We start from the raw sequence: 21,214 nt of genomic DNA, 5'->3' as shown, positions 1-21,214 counted from the left end.
TTCTCGCTACTCCTACCACAGTCAAATCCTTTGTATCCACAGGTTCAGGGTAGCGTTTTGAACACATGCTTCGCGCTGTGCCGGCGAAACGCACATTTCTTGTCGCGTTGTGCCGGCGAAATGCACACTTCTTGGACCCCTGCATAACTGCTTGCAGTTCTAGTTATTATTATTATTTCCTGCTAGAAGTGGGCCCACAGCCCAAACCGTAAATGGTGCCGACACGCCAATTGCATGACTAGATCCAGGTCCGTGAACATTACGCAGACCACAAAAATACAGACACGCCGGCCACTAGGTGGCGCTATACCAAGGGAAAACGCGTTTAGGACTATAACTCCCACACCGAACCTCCCACAGTCAAAAACTTGTACCCACTTATTCACTGGAGTCTGCTGCATCTTTTGGCATAGGCCACGCCCATTTGCGTCTATAATTTTTTTTCGCAAAATCGCGAAAACCGCAAAACTGTTTTTTCGCTACTCCTCCCACATTTCCTGACCAATCGACACCAAACTTTGCACACGGCATCTTCAGACCTACACGAAAAGAAATGCTGCATTACTTTTTTGATCCGACCCTCGACGACGAAACGGTAGCGTTTTGAACATTGGTTTATTAGCTACGTTTTACGCCGAAACGCAAAAATTCAAAAAATACCAAAATTAGACATCGGATCTAGCCCACATTTTAGACACATGTCGGTGTTACCCTTAATGGCGTTCAATAAAAAAAACGGAATTTTTCGCCATTAGGGGGCGCAATAAACGAGGAAATTGTATATCTTCTAATTGGCCAAAGGAATGTTCTTCAAACTATAAGGGAACCATCAAGGGGCAAACCCGAGTCTATATAGAAAATATGGCCAAGAATTATTAATGTGGGCGGGAGTTATTTGGCAAAGGAAAATTGTCTTTGGAAAATGTCGCCACAGGGCGGCGCCAAAAAACGACGACATTGTCTATCTCCTATTTGGCCAATGGAATGTTCTGAAAACGCGTTTTAGGCTATAACTCCCACACCGAAGCTCCCACAGTCAAAACCTTTATATCCACATGTTGTTCACGGTAGCGTTTTGAATACTTGCTTCGCGTTGTGCCGGCGAAATGCACATTTCTTGTCGCGTTGTGCCGGCGAAATGCACACTTCTTGGACCCCTGCATAACTGCTTGCAGTTCTAGTTATACTTCCCGCCATAGAAGTGGTACCACAGCCCAAACCGTAAATGGTGCACACACGCCAATTGCATGACTAGATCCAGGTACGGCACCGCTACTCAGATAACCAAATCCAGACACGCCGGCCACTAGGTGGCGCTATACCAAGGAATACGCGTTTGGGGCTATAACTCCCACACCGAACCTCCCAGAGTCCAAAAACTTGTACACACAGATGCACTGGAGTCTGCTGCATCTTTTGGCCTCGGCCACGCCCATTTGCGTCTATGATTATTTTTCGCTAAATCGCGAAAACCGCAAAAATGTTTTTTCGCTACTCCTCCCACATTTCTCGACCAATTGACACAAAACTTTGCACACGGCATATTCAGACCTACACGAAAAGAATTCCTGCATTACTTTTTTGATCCGACCTTCGACGACGAAACGGTAGCGTTTTGAATATTGGTTTATTAGCTAAATTAGACGTGGAAAATCCAAAATCCCAAAAAATCCAAAATTACACATCGGATCGACTCCAAGTTTAACACACATGTTGGTGCTAACCTTAGTGTCGTACGATAAAAATTTCGGAAAATTTCGCCATTAGGGGGCGCCATAAACGAGGAAAATGTATATCTTCTACAAAATTTGGCCTCGAAAACGCTAAACTGACTTCTCGCTACTCCTACCACAGTCAAATCCTTTGTATCCACAGGTTCAGGGTAGCGTTTTGAACACATGCTTCGCGTTCTGCCGGCGAAACGCACATTTCTTGTCGCGTTGTGCCGGCGAAATGCACACTTCTTGGACCCCTGCATAACTGCTTGCAGTTCTAGTTAGGGGTCCAAGCCAACAGGTTGGATCCCTATTGTTTTTGTAAGGATTTTTATTATTAGGGGTCCAAGCCAACAGGTTGGATCCCTATTGTTTTTGTAAGGATTTTTATTAGGGGTCCAAGCCAACAGGTTGGATCCCTATTGTTTTTGTAAGGATTTTTCTTATTAGGGGTCCAAGCCAACAGGTTGGATCCCTATTGTTTTTGTAAGGATTCTTCTTTTTATACTTCCCGCGCTAAAAGTGGGCCCACAGCCCAAACCGTAAATGGTGCACATGCGCCAATTACATGACTAGAACCAGGTCCGGCACCGCTACTCAGATAACCAAATCCAGACATGCCGGCCACTAGGTGGCGCTATACCAAGGAGAAACACGTTTGGGGCAATAGCTCCCACACCGAACCTCCCAGAGTCCAAAAACTTGTACACACAGATGCACTGGAGTCTGCTGCATCTTTTGGCCTAGGCCACGCCCATTTGCGTCTAGAATTTTTTTTCGCAAAATCGCGAAAACCACAAAACTGTTTTTTCCCTACTCTTCCCACATTTCTTGACCAATCGACACCAAACTTTGCACACGACATCTTCAGACGCACACGCAAAGAATGCACGAAACACTTTTTTGATGCGACCTTTGACGACGAAACGGTAGTGTTTTGAATATTGGTTTATGAGCTAAATTAGACGTGGAAAATCAAAAATCCAAAGAAATCCAAAATTAGACATCGGAACGAGTCCAAATTGTGCACACATGTTGGTGCTAACCTTAAGGTCGTACGATAAAAATTTCGGAAAATTTCGCCATTAGGGGGCGCAATAAACGAGGAAATTGTATATCTTCTACAAAATTTCGCCGCGAAAACGCTACGCTGACTTCTCGCTACTCCTACCACAGTCAAATCCTTTGTATCCACAGGTTCAGGGTAGCGTTTTGAACACATGCTTCGCGCTGTGCCGGCGAAACGCACATTTCTTGTCGCGTTGTGCCGGCGAAATGCACACTTCTTGGACCCCTGCATAACTGCTTGCAGTTCTAGTTATTATTCCTGCGCTAAATGTGGTACCACAGCCCAAACCGTAAATGGTGCCGACACGCCAATTGCATGACTTGATCCAGGTCCGGCACCGCTACTCAGATAACAAAATACAGACACGCCGGCCACTAGGTGGCGCTATACCAAGGAAAGACGCGTTTGGGGCTATAACTCCCACACCGAACCTCCCACATTTAAAACCTTGTACACACATATTCACTGGAGTCTGCTGCATCTTTTGGCCTAGGCCACGCCCATTTGCGTCTAGAATTTTTTTTCGCAAAATCGCGAAAACCGCAAAACTGTTTTTTCCCTACTCCTCCCACATTTCTTGACCAATCGACACCAAACTTTGCGCACGACATCTTCTGACGCACACGCAAAGAATGCATGAAACACTTTTTTGATCCGTCCTTCGATAACGAAACAGTATTGTTTTGAATATTGGTTTATTAGCTAAATTAGACATGGAATATCAAAAATCCAAAGAAATCCAAAATTAGACATCGGATCGAGTCCACATTTTACACACATGTTGGTGCTAACCTTAATGTCGGTCGATAAAAATTTCGGAAAATTTCGCCATTAGGGGGCGCAATAAACGAGGAAATTGTATATCTTCTACAAAATTTTGCCGCGAAAACGCTACACTGACTCCTGCTACTCCTACCACAGTCAAATCCTTTGTATCCACAGCTTCAGGGTAGCGTTTTGAACACATGCTTCGCGTTTTGCCGGCGAAACGCACATTTCTTGTCGCGTTGTGCCGGCGAAATGCACACTTCTTGGACCCCTGCATAACTGCTTGCAGTTCTAGTTAGGGGTCCAAGCCAACAGGTTGGATCCCTATTGTTTTTGTAAGGATTTTTCTTATTATTCCAGCAGCTAAAAGTGGTACTACAGCCCAAACCGTAAATGGTGCCGACATGCGAATTGCATGACTGGATCCAGATCTCTTCGGACTACGCAGACGACAAAATCCAGACACGCCGGTCACTAGGTGGCGCTATAACAAGGGAAAACGCGTTTGGGGCTATAACTCCCACACCGAACCTACCACAGTCAAAAACTTGTTCCCACATATTCACTGGAGTCTGCTGCATCTTTTGGCATAGGCCACGCCCATTTGCGCCCAGAATTTTTTTTCGCAAAATCGCGAAAACCGTAAAACTGTTTTTTCGCTACTCCTCCCACATTTCTCGCCCGATCAACACCAAACTTTGCACACAACATCGTCAGACGCACACGCAAAGAATGCAGGAAAATTTCGCCATTAGGGGGCGCAATAAACGAGGAAATTGTATGTCTTCTACAAAATTTCGCCGCGAAAACGCTACACTGACTTCTCGCTACTCCTACCACAGTCAAATCCTTTGTATCCACAGGTTCAGGGTAGCGCTTTGAACACATGCTTCGCGTTGTGCCGGCGAAATGCACATTTCTTGTCGCGTTGTGCCGGCGAAATGCACACTTCTTGGACCCCTGCATAACTGCTTGCAGTTCTAGTTAGGGGTCCAAGCCAACAGGTTGGATCCCTATTGTTTTTGTAAGGATTATTATTAGGGGTCCAAGCCAACAGGTTGGATCCCTATTGTTTTTGTAATGATTTTTAGGGGTCCAAGCCAACAGGTTGGATCCCTATTGTTTTTGTACGGATTATTATACTTCCTTCGTTAGAAGTGGTACTACAGCCCAAACCGTAAATGGTGCACACAAGCCAATTACATGACTAGATCCAGGTCCGTGAGGTGACGGCAGACGACAAAATCCAGACATGCCGGCCACTAGGTGGCGCTATACCAAGGAATACGCGTTTGGGGCTATAACTCCCACACCGAACCTCCCACAGTCAAAAACTTGTACCCACATATTCACTGGAGTCTGCTGCATCTTTTGACATAGGCCACGCCCATTTGCGTCTATAATTTTTTTTCGCAAAATCGCGAAAACCGCAAAACTGTTTTTTCCCTACTCCTCCCACATTTCTTGACCAATCGACACCAAACTTTGCACACGACATCTTCAGACGCACACGCAAAGGAATCGTAAGACAGTTTTTTGATCCGACCTTCGACGACGAAACGGTAACGTTTTGAATATTGGTTTATGAGCTAAATTAGACGTTGAAAATCAAAAATCCAAAGAAATCCAAAATTAGACATCGGAACGAGTCCAAATTGTACACACATGTTGGTGCCAACCTTAATGTCGTACGATAAAAATTTCGGATAATTACGCCATTAGGGGGCGCAATAAACGAGGAAATTGTATATCTTCTAATTGGCCAAAGGAATGTTCTTCAAACTCAAGGGAAACCATCAAGGGGCAAACCCGAATCTATATAGAAAATATGGCCAAGAATTATTAATGTGGGCGGGAGTTTTTGGCAAAGGAAAATTGCCTTGGGAAAATTTCGCCAACAGGGCGGCGCCAAAAAACGACGACATTGTCTATCTCCTATTTGGCCAATGGAATGTTCTGAAAACGCGTTTTAGGCTATAACTCCCACACCGAAGCTCCCACAGTCAAAACCTTTATATCCACATGTTGTTCACGGTAACGTTTTGAATACTTGCTTCGCGTTGTGCCGGCGAAATGCACATTTCTTGTCGCGTTGTGCCGGCGAAATGCACACTTCTTGGACCCCTGCATAACTGCTTGCAGTTCTAGTTATTATTATTATTATTATTTCCTGCTAGAAGTGGGCCCACAGCCCAAACCGTAAATGGTGCCGACACGCCAATTGCATGACTAGATCCAGGTCCGTGAACATTACGCAGACCACAAAAATACAGACACGCCGGCCACTAGGTGGCGCTATACCAAGGGAAAACGCGTTTGGGACTATAACTCCCACACCGAACCTCCCACAGTCAAAAACTTGTTCCCACTTATTCACTGGAGTCTGCTGCATCTTTTGGCCTAGGCCACGCCCATTTGCGTCCATAATTTTTTTTCGCAAAATCGCGAAAACCGCAAAACTGTTTTTTCGCTACTCCTCCCACATTTCCTGACCAATCGCCACCAAACTTTGCACACGGCATCTTCGGACCTACACGAAAAGAAATGCTGCATTACTTTTTTGATCCGACCCTCGATGACGAAACGGTAGCGTTTTGAACATTGGTTTATTAGCTACGTTTTACGCCGAAACGCAAAAATTAAAAAAATACCAAAATTAGACATCGGATCTAGCCCACATTTTAGACACATGTCGGTGTTACCCTTAATGGCGTTCAATAAAAAAAACGGAATTTTTCGCCATTAGGGGGCGCAATAAACGAGGAAATTGTATATCTTCTAATTGGCCAGAGGAATGTTCTTCAAACTATAAGGGAACCATCAAGGGGCAAACCCGAGTCTATATAGAAAATATGGCCAAGAATTATTAATGTGGGCGGGAGTTATTTGGCAAAGGAAAATTGTCTTTGGAAAATGTCGCCACAGGGCGGCGCCAAAAAACGACAACATTGTCTATCTCCTATTTGGCCAATGGAATGTTCTGAAAACGCGTTTTAGGCTATAACTCCCACACCGAAGCTCCCACAGTCAAAACCTTTATATCCACATGTTGTTTACGGTAGCCTTATGAATACTTGCTCTGCGTTGTGCCGGCGAAATGCACATTTATTGTCGCGTTGTGCCGGCGAAATGCACACTTCTTGGACCCCTGCATAACTTCTTGCAGTTCTAGTTATACTTCCTTCGTTAGAAGTGGTACTACAGCCCAAACCGTAAATGGTGCACACAAGCCAATTACATGACTAGATCCAGGTCCGTGAGGTGACGGCAGACGACAAAATCCAGACATGCTGGCCACTAGGTGGCGCTATACCAAAGAAAACTTGTTTGGGGCTATAACTCCCACACCGAACCTCCCACAGTCAGAAGAGTTAGACACACAGATTCACTGGAGTCTGCCGCATCTTTTGGCATAGGCCACGCCCATTTGCGTCTAGGAATATTTTTCGCAAAATCGCGAAAGCCGCAAAACTGTTTTCTCCCTACTCCTCCCACATTTTTTGACCAATCGACACCAAACTTTGCACACGACATCTTCAGACGCACACGCAAAGAATGCATGAAAACACTTTTTTGATCCGTCCTTCGATAACGAAACGGTAGCGTTTTGAATATTGGTTTATTAGCTAAATTAGACGTGGAATATCAAAAATCCAAAGAAATCCAAAATTAGAAATCGGATCGAGTTCACATTTTACACACATGTTGGTGCTAACCTTAATGTCGTTCGATAAAAAATTCGGAAAATTTCGCCATTAGGGGGCGCAATAAACGAGGAAATTGTATATCTTCTACAAATTTTCGCTGCGAAAACGCTACACTGACTTCTCGCTACTCCTACTACAGTCAAATCCTTTATATCCACAGGTTCAGGGTAGCGTTTTGAACACATGCTTCACGTTGTGCCGGTGAAACGCACATTTCTTGTCGCGTTGTGCCGGCGAAATGCACACTTCTTGGACCCCTGCATAACTGCTTGCAGTTCTAGTTATTATACTACCTCCCCGTGAAAATGGAACCACAGCCCAAACCGTAAATGGTGCACACGCGCCAATTGCATGACTAGAACCAGGCACGGCACCGCTACTCAGATAACCAAATTCAGACACGCCGGCCACTAGGTGGCGCTATACCAAGGAATACGCGTTTGGGGCTATAACTCCCACACCGAACCTCCCACAGTCAAAAACTTGTACGCACATATTCACTGGAGTCTGCTGCATCTTTTGGCATAGGCCACGCCCATTTGCGTCGATAATTTTTTTTCGCAAAATCGCGAAAACCGCAAAACTCTTTTTTCCCTACTCCTCCCACATTTCTTGACCAATCGACACCAAACTTTGCACACGGCATCTTCAGACGCACACGCAAAGAATGCTGGAACACTTTTTTGATCCGACCTTCGACGACGAAACGGTAGCGTTTTGAATATTGGTTTATGAGCTAAATTAGACGTGGAAAATCAAAAATCCAAAGAAATCCAAAATTAGACATCGGAACGAGTCCAAATTTTACACACATGTTGGTGCTAACCTTAATGTCGTACGATAAAAAATTCGGAAAATGTCGCCATTAGGGGGCGCCATAAACGAGGAAATTGTATATCTTCTAATTGGCCAAAGGAATGTTCTTCAAACTATGAGGGAACCATCAAGGGGCAAACCCGAGTCTATATAAAAATTATGGTCAAGAATTATTAATGTGGGCGGGAGTTATTTGGAAAAGGAAAATTGTCTTTGCAAAATTTCGCCACAATAGGGCGCAAAAAAACGACGAAATAATACATCTCCTAATCGCCAATGGAATGTTCTGAAAACGCGTTTTGGGCTATAACTCCCACACCGAACCTCCCACAGTCAAAACCTTTATATCCACATGTTGTTCACGGTAGCGTTTTGAATACTTGCTTCGCGTTCTGCCGGTGAAACGCACATTTCTTGTCACGTTGTGCCGGCGAAATGCACACTTCTTGGACCCCTGCATAACTGCTTGCAGTTCTAGTTATTATACTTCCTACCAAGAAAGTGGTACCACAGCCCAGACCGTAAATGGTGCCGACACGCCAATTGCATGAATAGATCCAGGTCCCTGAAGACTATGCAGACGACAAAATCCAGGCATGCCGGCCACTAGGTGGCGCTATACCAAGGGAAAACGCGTTTGGGGCTATAACTCCCACACCGAACCTCCCACAGTCAAAAACTTGAACGCACATATTCACTGGAGTCTGCTGCATCTTTTGGCATAGGCCACGCCCATTTGCGTCTATAATTTTTTTTCGCAAAATCGCGAAAACCGCAAAACTGTTTTTTTCGCTACTCCTCCCATATTTCTTGACCAATCAACACCAAACTTTGCACACGGCATCTTCAGACGCACACGCAAAGAAATGATAGACACTTTTTTGATCCGACCCTCGACGACGAAACGGTAGCGTTTTGAATATTGGTTTATGAGCTAAATTAGACGTGGAAAATCAAAAATCCAAAGAAATCCAAAATTAGACATCGGAACGAGTCCAAATTTTACACACATGTTGGTGCTAACCTTAATGTCGTACGATAAAAATTTCGGAAAATTTCGCCATTAGGGGGCGCCTTAAACGAGGAAATTGTATATCTTCTAATTGGCCAAAGGAATGTTCTTCAAACTATGAGGGAACCATCACGGGGCAAACCCGAGTCTATATAAAAATTATGATCAAGAATTATTAATGTGGGCGGGAGTTATTTGGAAAAGGAAAATTGTCTTTGGAAAATTTCGCCACAAGAGGGCGCAAAAAAACGACGAAATAATACATCTCCTAATCGCCAATGGAATGTTCTGAAAACGCGTTTTGGGCTATAACTCCCACACCGAACCTCCCACAGTCAAAACCTTTGTATCCACAGATTCACTGGAGTCAGCTGCATCTTTTGGCATACGCCGTTTCTCAGTTTCGAACACATGCTTCGCGTTGTGCCGGCGAAATGCACACTTCTTGGACCCCTGCATAACTGCTTGCAGTTCTAGTTAGGGGTCCAAGCCAACAGGTTGGATCCCTATTGTTTTTGTAAGGATTATTATTATTATTCCGACATGCTAATCCTAAAAGTGTGCCCACAGCCCAAACCGTAAATGGTGCCGACACGCCAATTGCATGACTAGATCCAGGTCCCTGAGTTCTAAGCAGACGACAAAATCCAGACACGCCGAACACTAGGTGGCGCTATACCAAGGGAAAACGCGTTTGGGGCTATAACTCCCACACCGAACCTCCCACAGTCAAAAACTTGTACCCACATATTCACTGGAGTCTGCTGCATCTTTTGGCATAGGCCACGCCCATTTGCGTCTATAATTTTTTTTCGCAAAATCGCGAAAACCACAAAACTGTTTTTTCGCTACTCCTCCCACATTTCCCGACCAATTGACACAAAACTTTGCACACGACATCTTCAGACGCACACGCAAAGAATGCACGAAACACTTTTTTGATGCGACCTTTGACGACGAAACGGTAGCATTTTGAATATTGGTTTATGAGCTAAATTAGACGTGGAAAATCAATAATCCAAAGAAATCCAAAATTAGACATCGGAACGAGTCCAAATTTTACACACATGTTGGTGCTAACCTTAACGGCGTTCGATAAAAAATTCGGAAAATTACGCCCTCAGGGGGCGCAATAAACGAGGAAATTGTATATCTTCTAATTGGCCAAAGGAATGTTCTTCAAACTCAAGGGAAACCATCAAGGGGCAAACCCGAGCCTATATAGAAAATATGGCCAAGAATTATTAATGTGGGCGGGAGTTATTTGGCAAAGGATAATTCTCTTTGGAAAATTTCGCCACAGGGCGGCGCCAAAAAACGACGACATTGTCTATCTCCTATTTGGCCATGGAATGTTCTGAAAACGCGTTTTAGGCTATAACTCCCACACCGAAGCTCCCACAGTCAAAACCTTTATATCCACATGTTGTTCACGGTAGCGTTTTGAATACTTGCTTCGCGTTGTGCCGGCGAAATGCACATTTCTTGTCGCGTTGTGCCGGCGAAATGCACACTTCTTGGACCCCTGCATAACTGCTTGCAGTTCTAGTTATTATACTTCCCATCTAGAAGTGGTACCACAGCCCAAACAGTAAATGGTGCACACGCGCCAATTGCATCACTAGATCCAGGTCCGTGAACACTACGCAGACGACAAAATCCAGACACGCCGGCCACTAGGTGGCGCTATACCAAGGAATACGCGTTTGGGGCTATAACTCCCACACCGAACTTCCCACAGTCAAAAACTTGTACCCACATATTCACTGGAGTCTGCTGCATCTTTTGGCATAGGCCACGCCCATTTGCGTCTAGAATTTTTTTTCGCAAAATCGCGAAAACCGCAAAACTGTTTTTTCGCTACTCCTCCCACATTCCTTGACCAATCAACACCAAACTTTGCACACGACGTCTTCAGACGCACATGAAAAGAAAAACTCCAACACTTTTTTGATCCGACCTTCGATTACGAAACGGTAGCATTTTGAATATTTGTTTATTAGCTACGTTTTACGTCGACAATCAAAAATCCAGAAAAATACAAAAATTAGACATCGGATCAAGTCCTAATTTTACACACATGTCGGTGCTACCCTTAGTGGCGTTCGAAAAAGATTTCGGAAAATTTCGCCATAAGGGGGCGCAATAAACGAGGAAATTGTATATCTTCTACAAAATTTCGCTGCGAAAACGCTACACTGACTTCTCGCTACTCCTATCACAGTCAAATCCTTTGTATCCACAGGTTCAGGGTAGCGTTTTGAACACATGCTTCGCGTTGTGCCGGCGAAACGCACATTTCTTGTCGCGTTGTGCCGGCGAAATGCACACTTCTTGGACCCCTGCATAACTGCTTGCAGTTCTAGTTTATTATTATTATTTAAAATATTTAACAAGACTGCAATGACTTGGCAAGTCACATGACTCAAGTCAAGTCAAGTCACAAGTCAGGAAGGGGCAAGTCAAAGTCAAGTCAAGTCTTTCGTTAGTGTTGGTCAAGCAAGTCACAAGTCGCAAAACTGGCGACTCGAGTCGGACTCGAGTCAAGTCTTTGACTCGAGTCCCCCCATCTCTGCCGCTGCATTTACGTTTGCTCGATTCTCTGTGTAGTAGCCTACGAAATATGGTTCGGAAATGAATGAGGGAGGTAAAGAAATTAAAAAATCGAAGACTTACCATTTCCATCAAGAATGGGAAGAGGACTTCTTATTCACGATGTCACACTCAAAGTGTGTCTGTCTTATCTGTCGATCCAGCATTGCACTTCCAAAGAAGGGGAATGTAGAGAGACATTTTCGAATGGTTCATCGAACCTTTGATACGGACTTTCCTCCAAGCAGTGAATTGAGAAAGAGAAAGGTGAGGAAGTTGAAGTCTCAGCTTCTTGGACAGCAGTCTCTTTTTACTCGGCCAACATCGAAAGCCAAGGCCGCAACAGAGGCATCGTTCCGGGTGAGTCGCACGATTGTTAGGCACAAAAAGTGTTTCCAGGATGGAGTTATGGTGAAGGAAGCCTTCATTGAAGCATCAGATGCGTTATTTAAAGAATTTAAAAACAAAACGGAAATAATGTCTGCAGTCAAAGCTGTTCAATTGACAAGAAATACAGTGACCAGGCGATGCGAAATGATGGGCGACAACTTAGTACAGCTGCTTGCTAAGGACATTGACTGTTGCGAGTGCTTCTCGCTACAGATGGACGAGTCTACCGACATCACAGACAAAGCCCAGTTGTGCATTTTTATTCGAATGGTTCATGATATGACTGCAAAAGAGGAACTTTTAACAGTTTTGCATATGAACGCACACACACGGGGGGAGGACATTTTTCAGATTTTCAAAACCTTTATCGACAAGACTAAGATTCCAGTGTGCAAGTTGGTGTCTATCACGACGGACGGGGCGCCTGCCATGGTAGGCTGCCGTAATGGATTTGTTGCCAAATGCCGAGAGGATGAAGCGTTTCCTGACTTTCAGGACGCCTGACTGGCGTTGTGTGCGAAAATGTTGAACATGAAGGATATCATGGACGTAGCAACAAAAGTGGCCTGTTCTATCCGTGCAAAATCTCTCCAAAGACGACTCTTCCGCTTGCAGCTTGAGGAGGCTGACAGTGACCACACGGAGCTACTCCTTCACACAGACGTAAGGTGGTTGAGTAGGGGGAAATTCCTTCAACGATTTCGCGATCTCCTTCCCGAGATAAAGCAGTTCCTTCAGGAGAAAAAACATGCAGAATACGAGCAACTTAATGATGATCGTTGGTTGCTTGATTTGGCGTTTTTAACTGATGTGTCAAACATGCTCAATGAGCTAAACGTGGAATTACAGGGCAAAGAGAAACTCGTGATCAATATGATAAGCACAGTGAACGCCTTCAAAGGAAAACTTAAACTGCTTTCTTCAAAGATCCAACGCCATGATCTGGGAAACTTTAGCAACCTTGCATCTGAGCTGAATAATCAAGAAAAGGACTCAACGGAGTTTGACAGTGCATGTTATGCAAAACAGATCGACACCGTCCTGTCAGACTTTGACAGGAGATTTCAAGACTTCGCTCTACTCGAGCCAGTTGCTACGTTCATGTGCTTCCCTTTTCGGGAGGATGCTGAGATCGATGTCCTCGCTTCCAAAATCTCAACAATGTTTCAGCTCAGTTCTGCTGAAGTTGAGGATGAGATCTTGACACTGCAAGCAGACATTAACCTGAAGGCCAGGGCCAATGAACAGTTCTGGAGTTTGCTCACAGAAGAAAAGTATCCCAACATGAGAAAATGTGCAACATCTCTGACTGCAATGTTTGGATCTACGTACTTGTGCGAGTCAGCCTTTTCACATATGAAAATTATAAAATCCAAATACCGCTCCACCCTGACCGACGATCATTTGGAGGCGTGTCTAAGACTGACTATCAGTAGCTATTGCCCGGACTATGCATCCCTTGTGGACTCCATCCAATGCAAGTCATCATCTGAATAAGGTAACCTACTGACCACTGATGTGAACATGCCCCTGTGTATGCAAAAAAAAAAAGACTACATGCATAAAGTTAATTGTCTGAAAGTTTCAATGTTTGAACAGTGAATTGTAGTGTCCTAGTGTTAAAAAAGTGTCCTAGTGTTATTTGATCATAAATGTAGGCCTACTGAATTTTATTGGCAATGTAATGTGAACCTGCCACATGAAAAAAAAGAAATGGCTACATGCAATGTACACATAAAGTTAATAGTACACATAAAGTTAAAGTTAATGAAAGTTTCAGTTTGAACAGTGAGAGTGAGAGTGTGTACTGTGGGCCAAATGCCACTATCTATGTATGTATGTTAAAAGAAAATCCTAAATAAAAAAAAGTTACATTTCAATGTGTGGATTTTTTTAATCATAAATGTAGGCTACTAAATTGTACGGGCAATGTATTGTCGCTGTGTATGAAATCACATGCTGATTAGTAGCCTCTATTGTGGATGTTACTGTTGTTATTTCCAGGGTTGGTATGGAAATTAAACTCAATCGTAAAATAATTAAACTTGTCATTTAGTGAAATAGCCCGTATGACACTGTGTGTTCGTTTTGGTATTGTAAATTTAAAAAAGACAATGTGCGTAAAAGATAGTGTGCGTAGTTAGTAGATCATTCTGACCCAGACACTTAAAAGGTAGATCACCATTCAGAAAAGTGTGGGCACCCCTGCCCTAGAGCATCTTGGTGGAGAAAGGAAATATGCAAGTTTCTGCCGGTGACCCGTCGCCCACTCTCGCGGGAGTCTCGGGTCTCGCGAAGTATTGAATTGCTTTACGGCAGTACAGACCCACAAACACGGAACCGGCTCAATATAAACAATATATAGAGAAGGGATTTCATCATGGATCAGCCGACTAAAAAGAAACAGGGAAACCCAATTTGAGGAACAGAAGGAGGAACAGAAGGAGAGAAAAGGGAGACTGACCGACAGAGAGGCCAGACATGAGTGAACGTTGGGCAAGCTTTTCAGGAATAGCATGAAATGAAAGAGAAAGAAGACTGCAAATTGGACGCCGACTTGTCCGTGCTGCTTTTGAAATTGTAAGTACCCTTGGGTGAACTTTGTCCTCATGGCTTTCTTGATGTTGATAGTCACTGTAAAAATGTGTTTGCCCGACCGTATTGTTGTGAGCCATGTATGTTTCCAGCTTGCTTGCTTGCTGGGGTGCTAGCATACTTGCTACCCAACACCTTTGTTTCCATGGTTGCTGTTTGCCTGTCTCGTCCCCCAGATACAGGCTAAATCCCCGAATCCAGGTTCTTGTTTATTTAGATCGTAGACCACTATTCGAATGCCTACGATTTTCCTAAGAGTGTAGCCTATATCATGTGATATGTGCGGCTGGCCAAATAATGCAGTACCCTGCACGAGAGCTGCTAGTTAGCACATATTTGTCTGTAACAGTACTGTTACATTTTATGAGACATGAACCTCCATTATAGCTTTTGCCATGTTATACCTTTGGTGTAGTTCCCCGCGTGTAAACATGTTTGTAAAAAGATTGCTTTGTATTTGTTACAAGCGTTGGCAAACAGCATTGTTATGAGTCATCGTTACGAGGCTTGATGACCCAAGACGGCTCGGCCTGCTTGCCCTGGTACAGCCACCACCCACATCCAAACTTGTGCGGGTACAAGTGTCACGAGGAAATCCAGAGAACCATCAAGAAGATGCTACACAAGTGTCACTGTCACATTTTTTAAACAAAAAGTGTGTTTTATTGAACAAATGAAATACAGGTTGTGCAAACATCTGTTATATTAAAAAAAGGTAAACATTTAAAAAACATATACAATAATATTTTTTTAGAGTGTTTATTTGCAAACATTTACACGTAAACATAAATGTGTCCCTAATCGTCCACACACAGCATCTGGCTATGACTCTCCTGCGGGGCCTGGTGAAAGCATACCCTCTCGATGTCTGAATCCAACTCCTTGCAATTTCGTACACAAGTGACGTACTTGAGCAGATACATAAATATACGATTGCTGCGTAAATTGTTCATGCCATCGTTGTGTATCATGTTGGCCAACACTCTTACACTAGGTGCGTTTCCATACCCCTGATTTTGTGCAAACTTTTAAGTATCGAATCAGTTAACGGGTATGGAAACACCAAAATTTGCATAAAAATCCTCTAATCGCAAAAAGGTTTATCCGCTCGCTTGAGGTGGTTTTTGAGAAATGCGAAAGAGTAAATTCGCAAAATGGGAGATGGAAACACACTTTTCGAAACAGCTGTGACGTAGCAAACTTTGAACACAAAGGACTGACAGTCTTTCCAATTTCCTTATAACGACCGGCCATAGCAACCCTGCCGACATCAACGTGTAACGTCATCACCCTATTCCGCTCCAACCACTTGATGGAAACGCACCTAATTCAAATTACTTTTTTGCAAACTTTCTAAAGATTCGCATCACCTTTTAGATGGAAACGCAGCTACTGATAGTTAGAGATAAAAGATAAAACAATTCTAATCTAGGATATAAATCTCCCCATCAACTATATAAAAGGATGGGTTTATGTTTATTGTAACACAAATACAGCATTTAAAAATGTATAACCTTTGGCCTGTACTACGAACCTCGATTAGTGGTTTAGCGAGGTATGTTGCGCTCAAAGCTTGGGTTAGTGGGGACACGAAAGTCGATCTCTTTTAGCTTCGCTGTATCACCATGGTGATTTATGCTCTCAACCAAACCTGGTCGGGAGAGGTTTTCAGCTAAATCTATCGGGTTAGATCGGCGTGCGCAGCTTCCTAGCCCCTCCTTTGACAATGGCGTCACCATTACAGGGTGTTCCCGTGGATCTCCGAACCCGTATCGTACAGGGGTCTCTCCGACAGAGGCTCTTTTGGGACCGATCCCTTGGCATTGCCTGAGAATATTCTTTATGAGAGATAGGCTACAGGTCCTCATTAGAGGGTATTCGCTATTTGATCATTCTTGTTGGACCTTATGTAGACAATGCTTACTGTTGCGCATTGTGTCTCCGTGAGAGAGTGGTAGAGTGGAGGATGTAGAGCGTCAGTCTTGAATTTCTGCGTGCGGGGCTCATCTCCCAAATGACGTGCATTTATGTGAAGCTTAAAAAGTCCCAATTCTCATGCATATGGAATACTTATTCACTAAATGTTCAGTGAGCTTCGTAGAATACCCAACTGTTATACTCTTTATGAACATCTATCTCGGACATGGCACGCATTCCCCTGTTTCTTTGAAAACAAATGCACATGGCCAGCACAGAAGGGTCGTCAACGAGTTGTTACGAGTCACGACCGTGTTGTAAAATATCTACTACCAAGCTGTAGGGAGAGCTGTGTAGAGAAAAGTGCAAGCGCAAAGAGAACAGCGAAGAAAGGGCCGATCCTGCATAGAGTGGCGAAGTCACGCCCCTTCTGGAAGAGCCCATGGGACCTATGACATCGAAAAATATGAATGGGTTTCAATGGAGAGAAAGTAATTATTTTCTGGTCCCAGTCTTTATATGCCCTGGATTACACATATGTTGTGGATTTAAATGATAATTTTTCATGTCAAGAGTTTGCCCGTTGATTGTGCAATTGTTCAGTTAAAGGATGTAGAGAAAACAAAATCAGAAAGACTACATGTCTCGTATGTGCCGTCATGCTCCCTGCGGCTGGCGTGGACAAGACCGACAATCTCCACATCGGCATAACTGAAACTCTCCACATGCCCCGATTTATAATGGTTTTCACCTCTTTCGATGCTTTTATCCTCCCCTTGGAAAAAACCTAACATTATCAAACTTCTTCACGAAAAGGTTTAGTTTTCTTTGCATGAAAAATTATCATTTAAATCCACAAACAACATATGTGTCTCTCCATTACAACCCATTCATATTTTTCGATCACATAGGCCCTATGGGCTCTGCCGGAAGGGGCGTGACTTTGCCACTCTATAGTGGGCCTTTAATATTAATATTATTCAGCCAGCATGACCTACACAGCAAAAACTCCTGTGTCGCTTTTTCTGAAACTTTCTTCAGCTGTATAGGCTTACTAAATATCAACAGAGAAGAAAAATTACACATGATTGGCCCAAAGGGGGCGCTATGGCAATCGTCCAAAATAGCAAACTTTGAACCAACATATCTCGTAACCCCTTTGACTTACAGTCATGAGACCTTGCCGACGCATGCATCTCCTCATGGGGATCAAATCTGCCTCAAGAAACTATGACTTCCGTCTTGACAGATTTTCATTCATTTGGAATTTTGTGAAAAACACTAAATTCCATAAGGATCTCATAAAAAGTCTGTACACAAAAATTAATGGTCTGAGTCAGGGTCTTAATGGTCTGTCTCTGCATCAGGGTCTTAATGGTCTCCCTCAGGGTCTTAAGGGTCTGTCGGGGTCTTAATGGTCTGTCAGGGTCTTAATGGTCTCTCAAGTTCTTAATGGTCCGTCAGGGTCTTGATGGTCTGTCAGGGTTGCAGACCATTAAGAGTCTGTTAATGGCCTGTCAGGGTCTTGATGGTCTGTCAGGGTCTTGTTGGTCTGTCAGGGTCTTGATGGTCTGTCAGGGTCTTAATGGTCTGTCTGGGTCTTAATGGTCTTCCTCAGGGTCTTAATGGTCTGGGTCAGGGTCTTAATGGTCTGCGTCAGGGTCTTGATGGTCTGTCAGGGTCTTAATGGTCTGTCTAGGTCTTGATGGTCTGTCAGGGTCTTAATGGTCTGCCTCTGGGTCTTAATGGTCTATGTCAGGGTCTTAATGGTCCCTGCTTAATGGTCTGTCAGGGTCCTAATGGTCTGTCAGGGTCTTAATGGTCTGCGTCAGGGTCTTGATGGTCTGTCAGGGTCTTAATGGTCTGTCTGGGTCTTGATGGTCTGTCAGGGACTTAATGGTCTGCCTCAGGGTCTTAATGGTCTATGTCAGGGTCTTAATGGTCTGCGTCTTAATGGTCTGTCAGGGTCCTAATGGTCTGTCAGGGTCTTAATGGTCTGCGTCAGGGTCTTGATGGTCTGTCAGGGTCCTAAGGGTCTGTCAGGTTCTTAAGGGTCTATCTCTGCGTCAGGGTCTTAATGGTCTGTCAGGGTCTTGATGGTCTTTCAGGGATTTAATGGTTTAAGGGTCTTGATGGTCTGTCACGGTCTTAAAGGTCTGTCAGAGTCTTGATGGTCTGTCAGGGTCTTGATGGTCTGTCAGGGTCTTGATGGTCTGTCAGGGTCTTAATGGTCCGCGTCAGCGTCTTGATGGTCTGTCAGGGTCTTAAGGGTCTGTCAGGTTCTTAAGGGTCTGTCTCTGCGTCAGGGTCTTAATGGTCTGTCAGGGTCTTAATGGTCTTTCAGGGACTTAATGGTCTGTCAGGGTCTTGATGATCCGTCACGGTCTTGATGGTCTGTCAGGGTCTTGATGGTCTGTCAGGGTCTTAATGGTCTGTCAGGGTCTTCGTGGTCTCTGTAAGGGTCTCAATGGTCTGTCAGGGTCTTAATGGTCTATCAGGGTCTTACTGGTCTGCGTCAGGCTGGCCCCCTGTAAATGCTATTTGCAGCTTTAATTATTATTGACTCTGATATGGGTGATGAGAGCAGATTCAAATACGGGGCCGTCATACATGTTGTCTATATGTTTATATTTATTAGCAAGTTATTATTAGTTTGCTTTTAATTACATTTTGCCGAAACCCCTTCTCTTACCCTTCAGTTGTGTTTTCAGTCAATCAGCTGGAAATGGAATGCTATAATTACTGTAAACAGGTCCTTATGAAATACTACCCTTGGGAGACCATCCGCGTCGCACCAGTACATAGTCTGTTCCCCTCTGCATACCAGTCTGGCCTCAATCCCTTTGAAAGCCTTTTCCAAAAATGTAAAGATTCTAAGACTAATCAGTGTTTGGGAGAGGGAATTTCAGTTCATGTTGTACAGGGAGCTCCAGAGTCAGCCAAATTCTAAAAAGAAATGGAGGTGCAAGGAAAGTGCAGCAATCAAAACTGTCTTTTTAAAAAATGGTAGCAGTGATGAAGTTAAAAGTCTTGTCTCAGGTATGCATGTGTATCGTTTTTTTTTTAGCTGTCCCCAGATAAGGAAAGTAATGGCTTCCCAGCCCAAGCCAGACTTCTATACATTGCATAACACTACTTTGAATATCAGGATGATCTCAAAAGGCCTATAAAATCACCAATATGTTGCAATGAATATCTAGCTATTCATCCACCTATGTATCCAGCCAATGCATGGACCACCATCAAGCTGTTATAGGTCCTCCCTTAAGGATTAGAGTCATGCTCTGCAAAACATTGTGATCCTATATCCTATACACTAAGATCCATATCTATAGCATTAGGATGGAAATGGATATCACGGGTCGCTACGTTTCTAAGCTATAGGGATGCGAACGCTAACAATTATCAATGAGATGCGAAACTTAGAGCAGGGAATAACAAAAGAGTTCACAAGCACATCTGGATGGGAGGTTATATTTAGCAACAGAGGCGGAGGATCCGAACACTGGGGCTGATTCGTGGATAAGTTAATGAATGAATGAGTGGGTGAACGAATGGATGGACGAGCAAGAGATAAATGATGAATTAAGAAGGGAACAGGAGCAGCAGACATAAGGAAATCTCAAACACGTCTGGAAACAAAGGTCATGTTTAGAAACAGAGGTAGAGGAGCTCAGTGGATGATTCCGTTTACAAATTAATGGCTGAATGAATTAATCGATAAGCCAGAAGGATACACTAGGGAATGTATGGCAAAGGGATGATAGATGGTATCAGAGGGAGAGGAAGTGACTGAATGAATGAATGTTTGAATGAATAGGTGAATGAATGTCTTCAGGAGCCAGATAAATGAACGAGTGCATTTGGCAAAGGGATTATTCGATGGTAACAGGAGAGGAGAAGGCTGGATGAATGGAAGGATTAGGGGTAAATGGAGAAATAACTGCATGAACCAATCAAGCGCAGGAGGGGAGGAAAGGGAGGGGATAGGAGGGGAGGGGAGGGGGCGAAGGCCTGCTTGGCCTTGAGTGCACATTGATAGAAACACAAGTTGACCATGCCAAGGGACCTTTGTCACACTCACACTCCCATACAAGGAGCATCATCTCAGACTCGCATGTTAGGGTTTCTATCAGGATTAATGTTGCTACGAAAGCGACATTAATCTAAATCATGAATTGTGGTTATAATATTAGTCATAATACACACACACAAACACAAATGCACGTGCACATTTTGCATACACCCAATCACACATCCTGCAGAATACAATGAGTAATACTCTCACTCATGCAGAATCTGCACTCTCTCACTCTCTCCCTCTCGCTTGCTCGCTCGCTCAATCACACACACACACACACACACACACACACACACACACACACACACACACACACACACACACACACACACACACACACACACACACACAGCAGAACACAATATTGTGAATAATATTTTCTCATATCCACACAATTACGCACGCGCTCACACAAACACAGACACAGAGACACACGCACACACACACACACACACACACACACACATGGCTGCCTGTGGGTGCCAGGGTGACAGAACTAGTTGCGTTGACAAAGGACACGGGTTCCCCTGGGTGTCAGGCGCACCCACGCCT

Source organism: Gadus morhua, chromosome 4 (assembly GCF_902167405.1).
Source record: "Gadus morhua chromosome 4, gadMor3.0, whole genome shotgun sequence".
In the NCBI taxonomy this organism is placed as follows: Eukaryota; Metazoa; Chordata; class Actinopteri; order Gadiformes; family Gadidae; genus Gadus; species Gadus morhua.
This window is presented reverse-complemented; position numbering follows the sequence as displayed.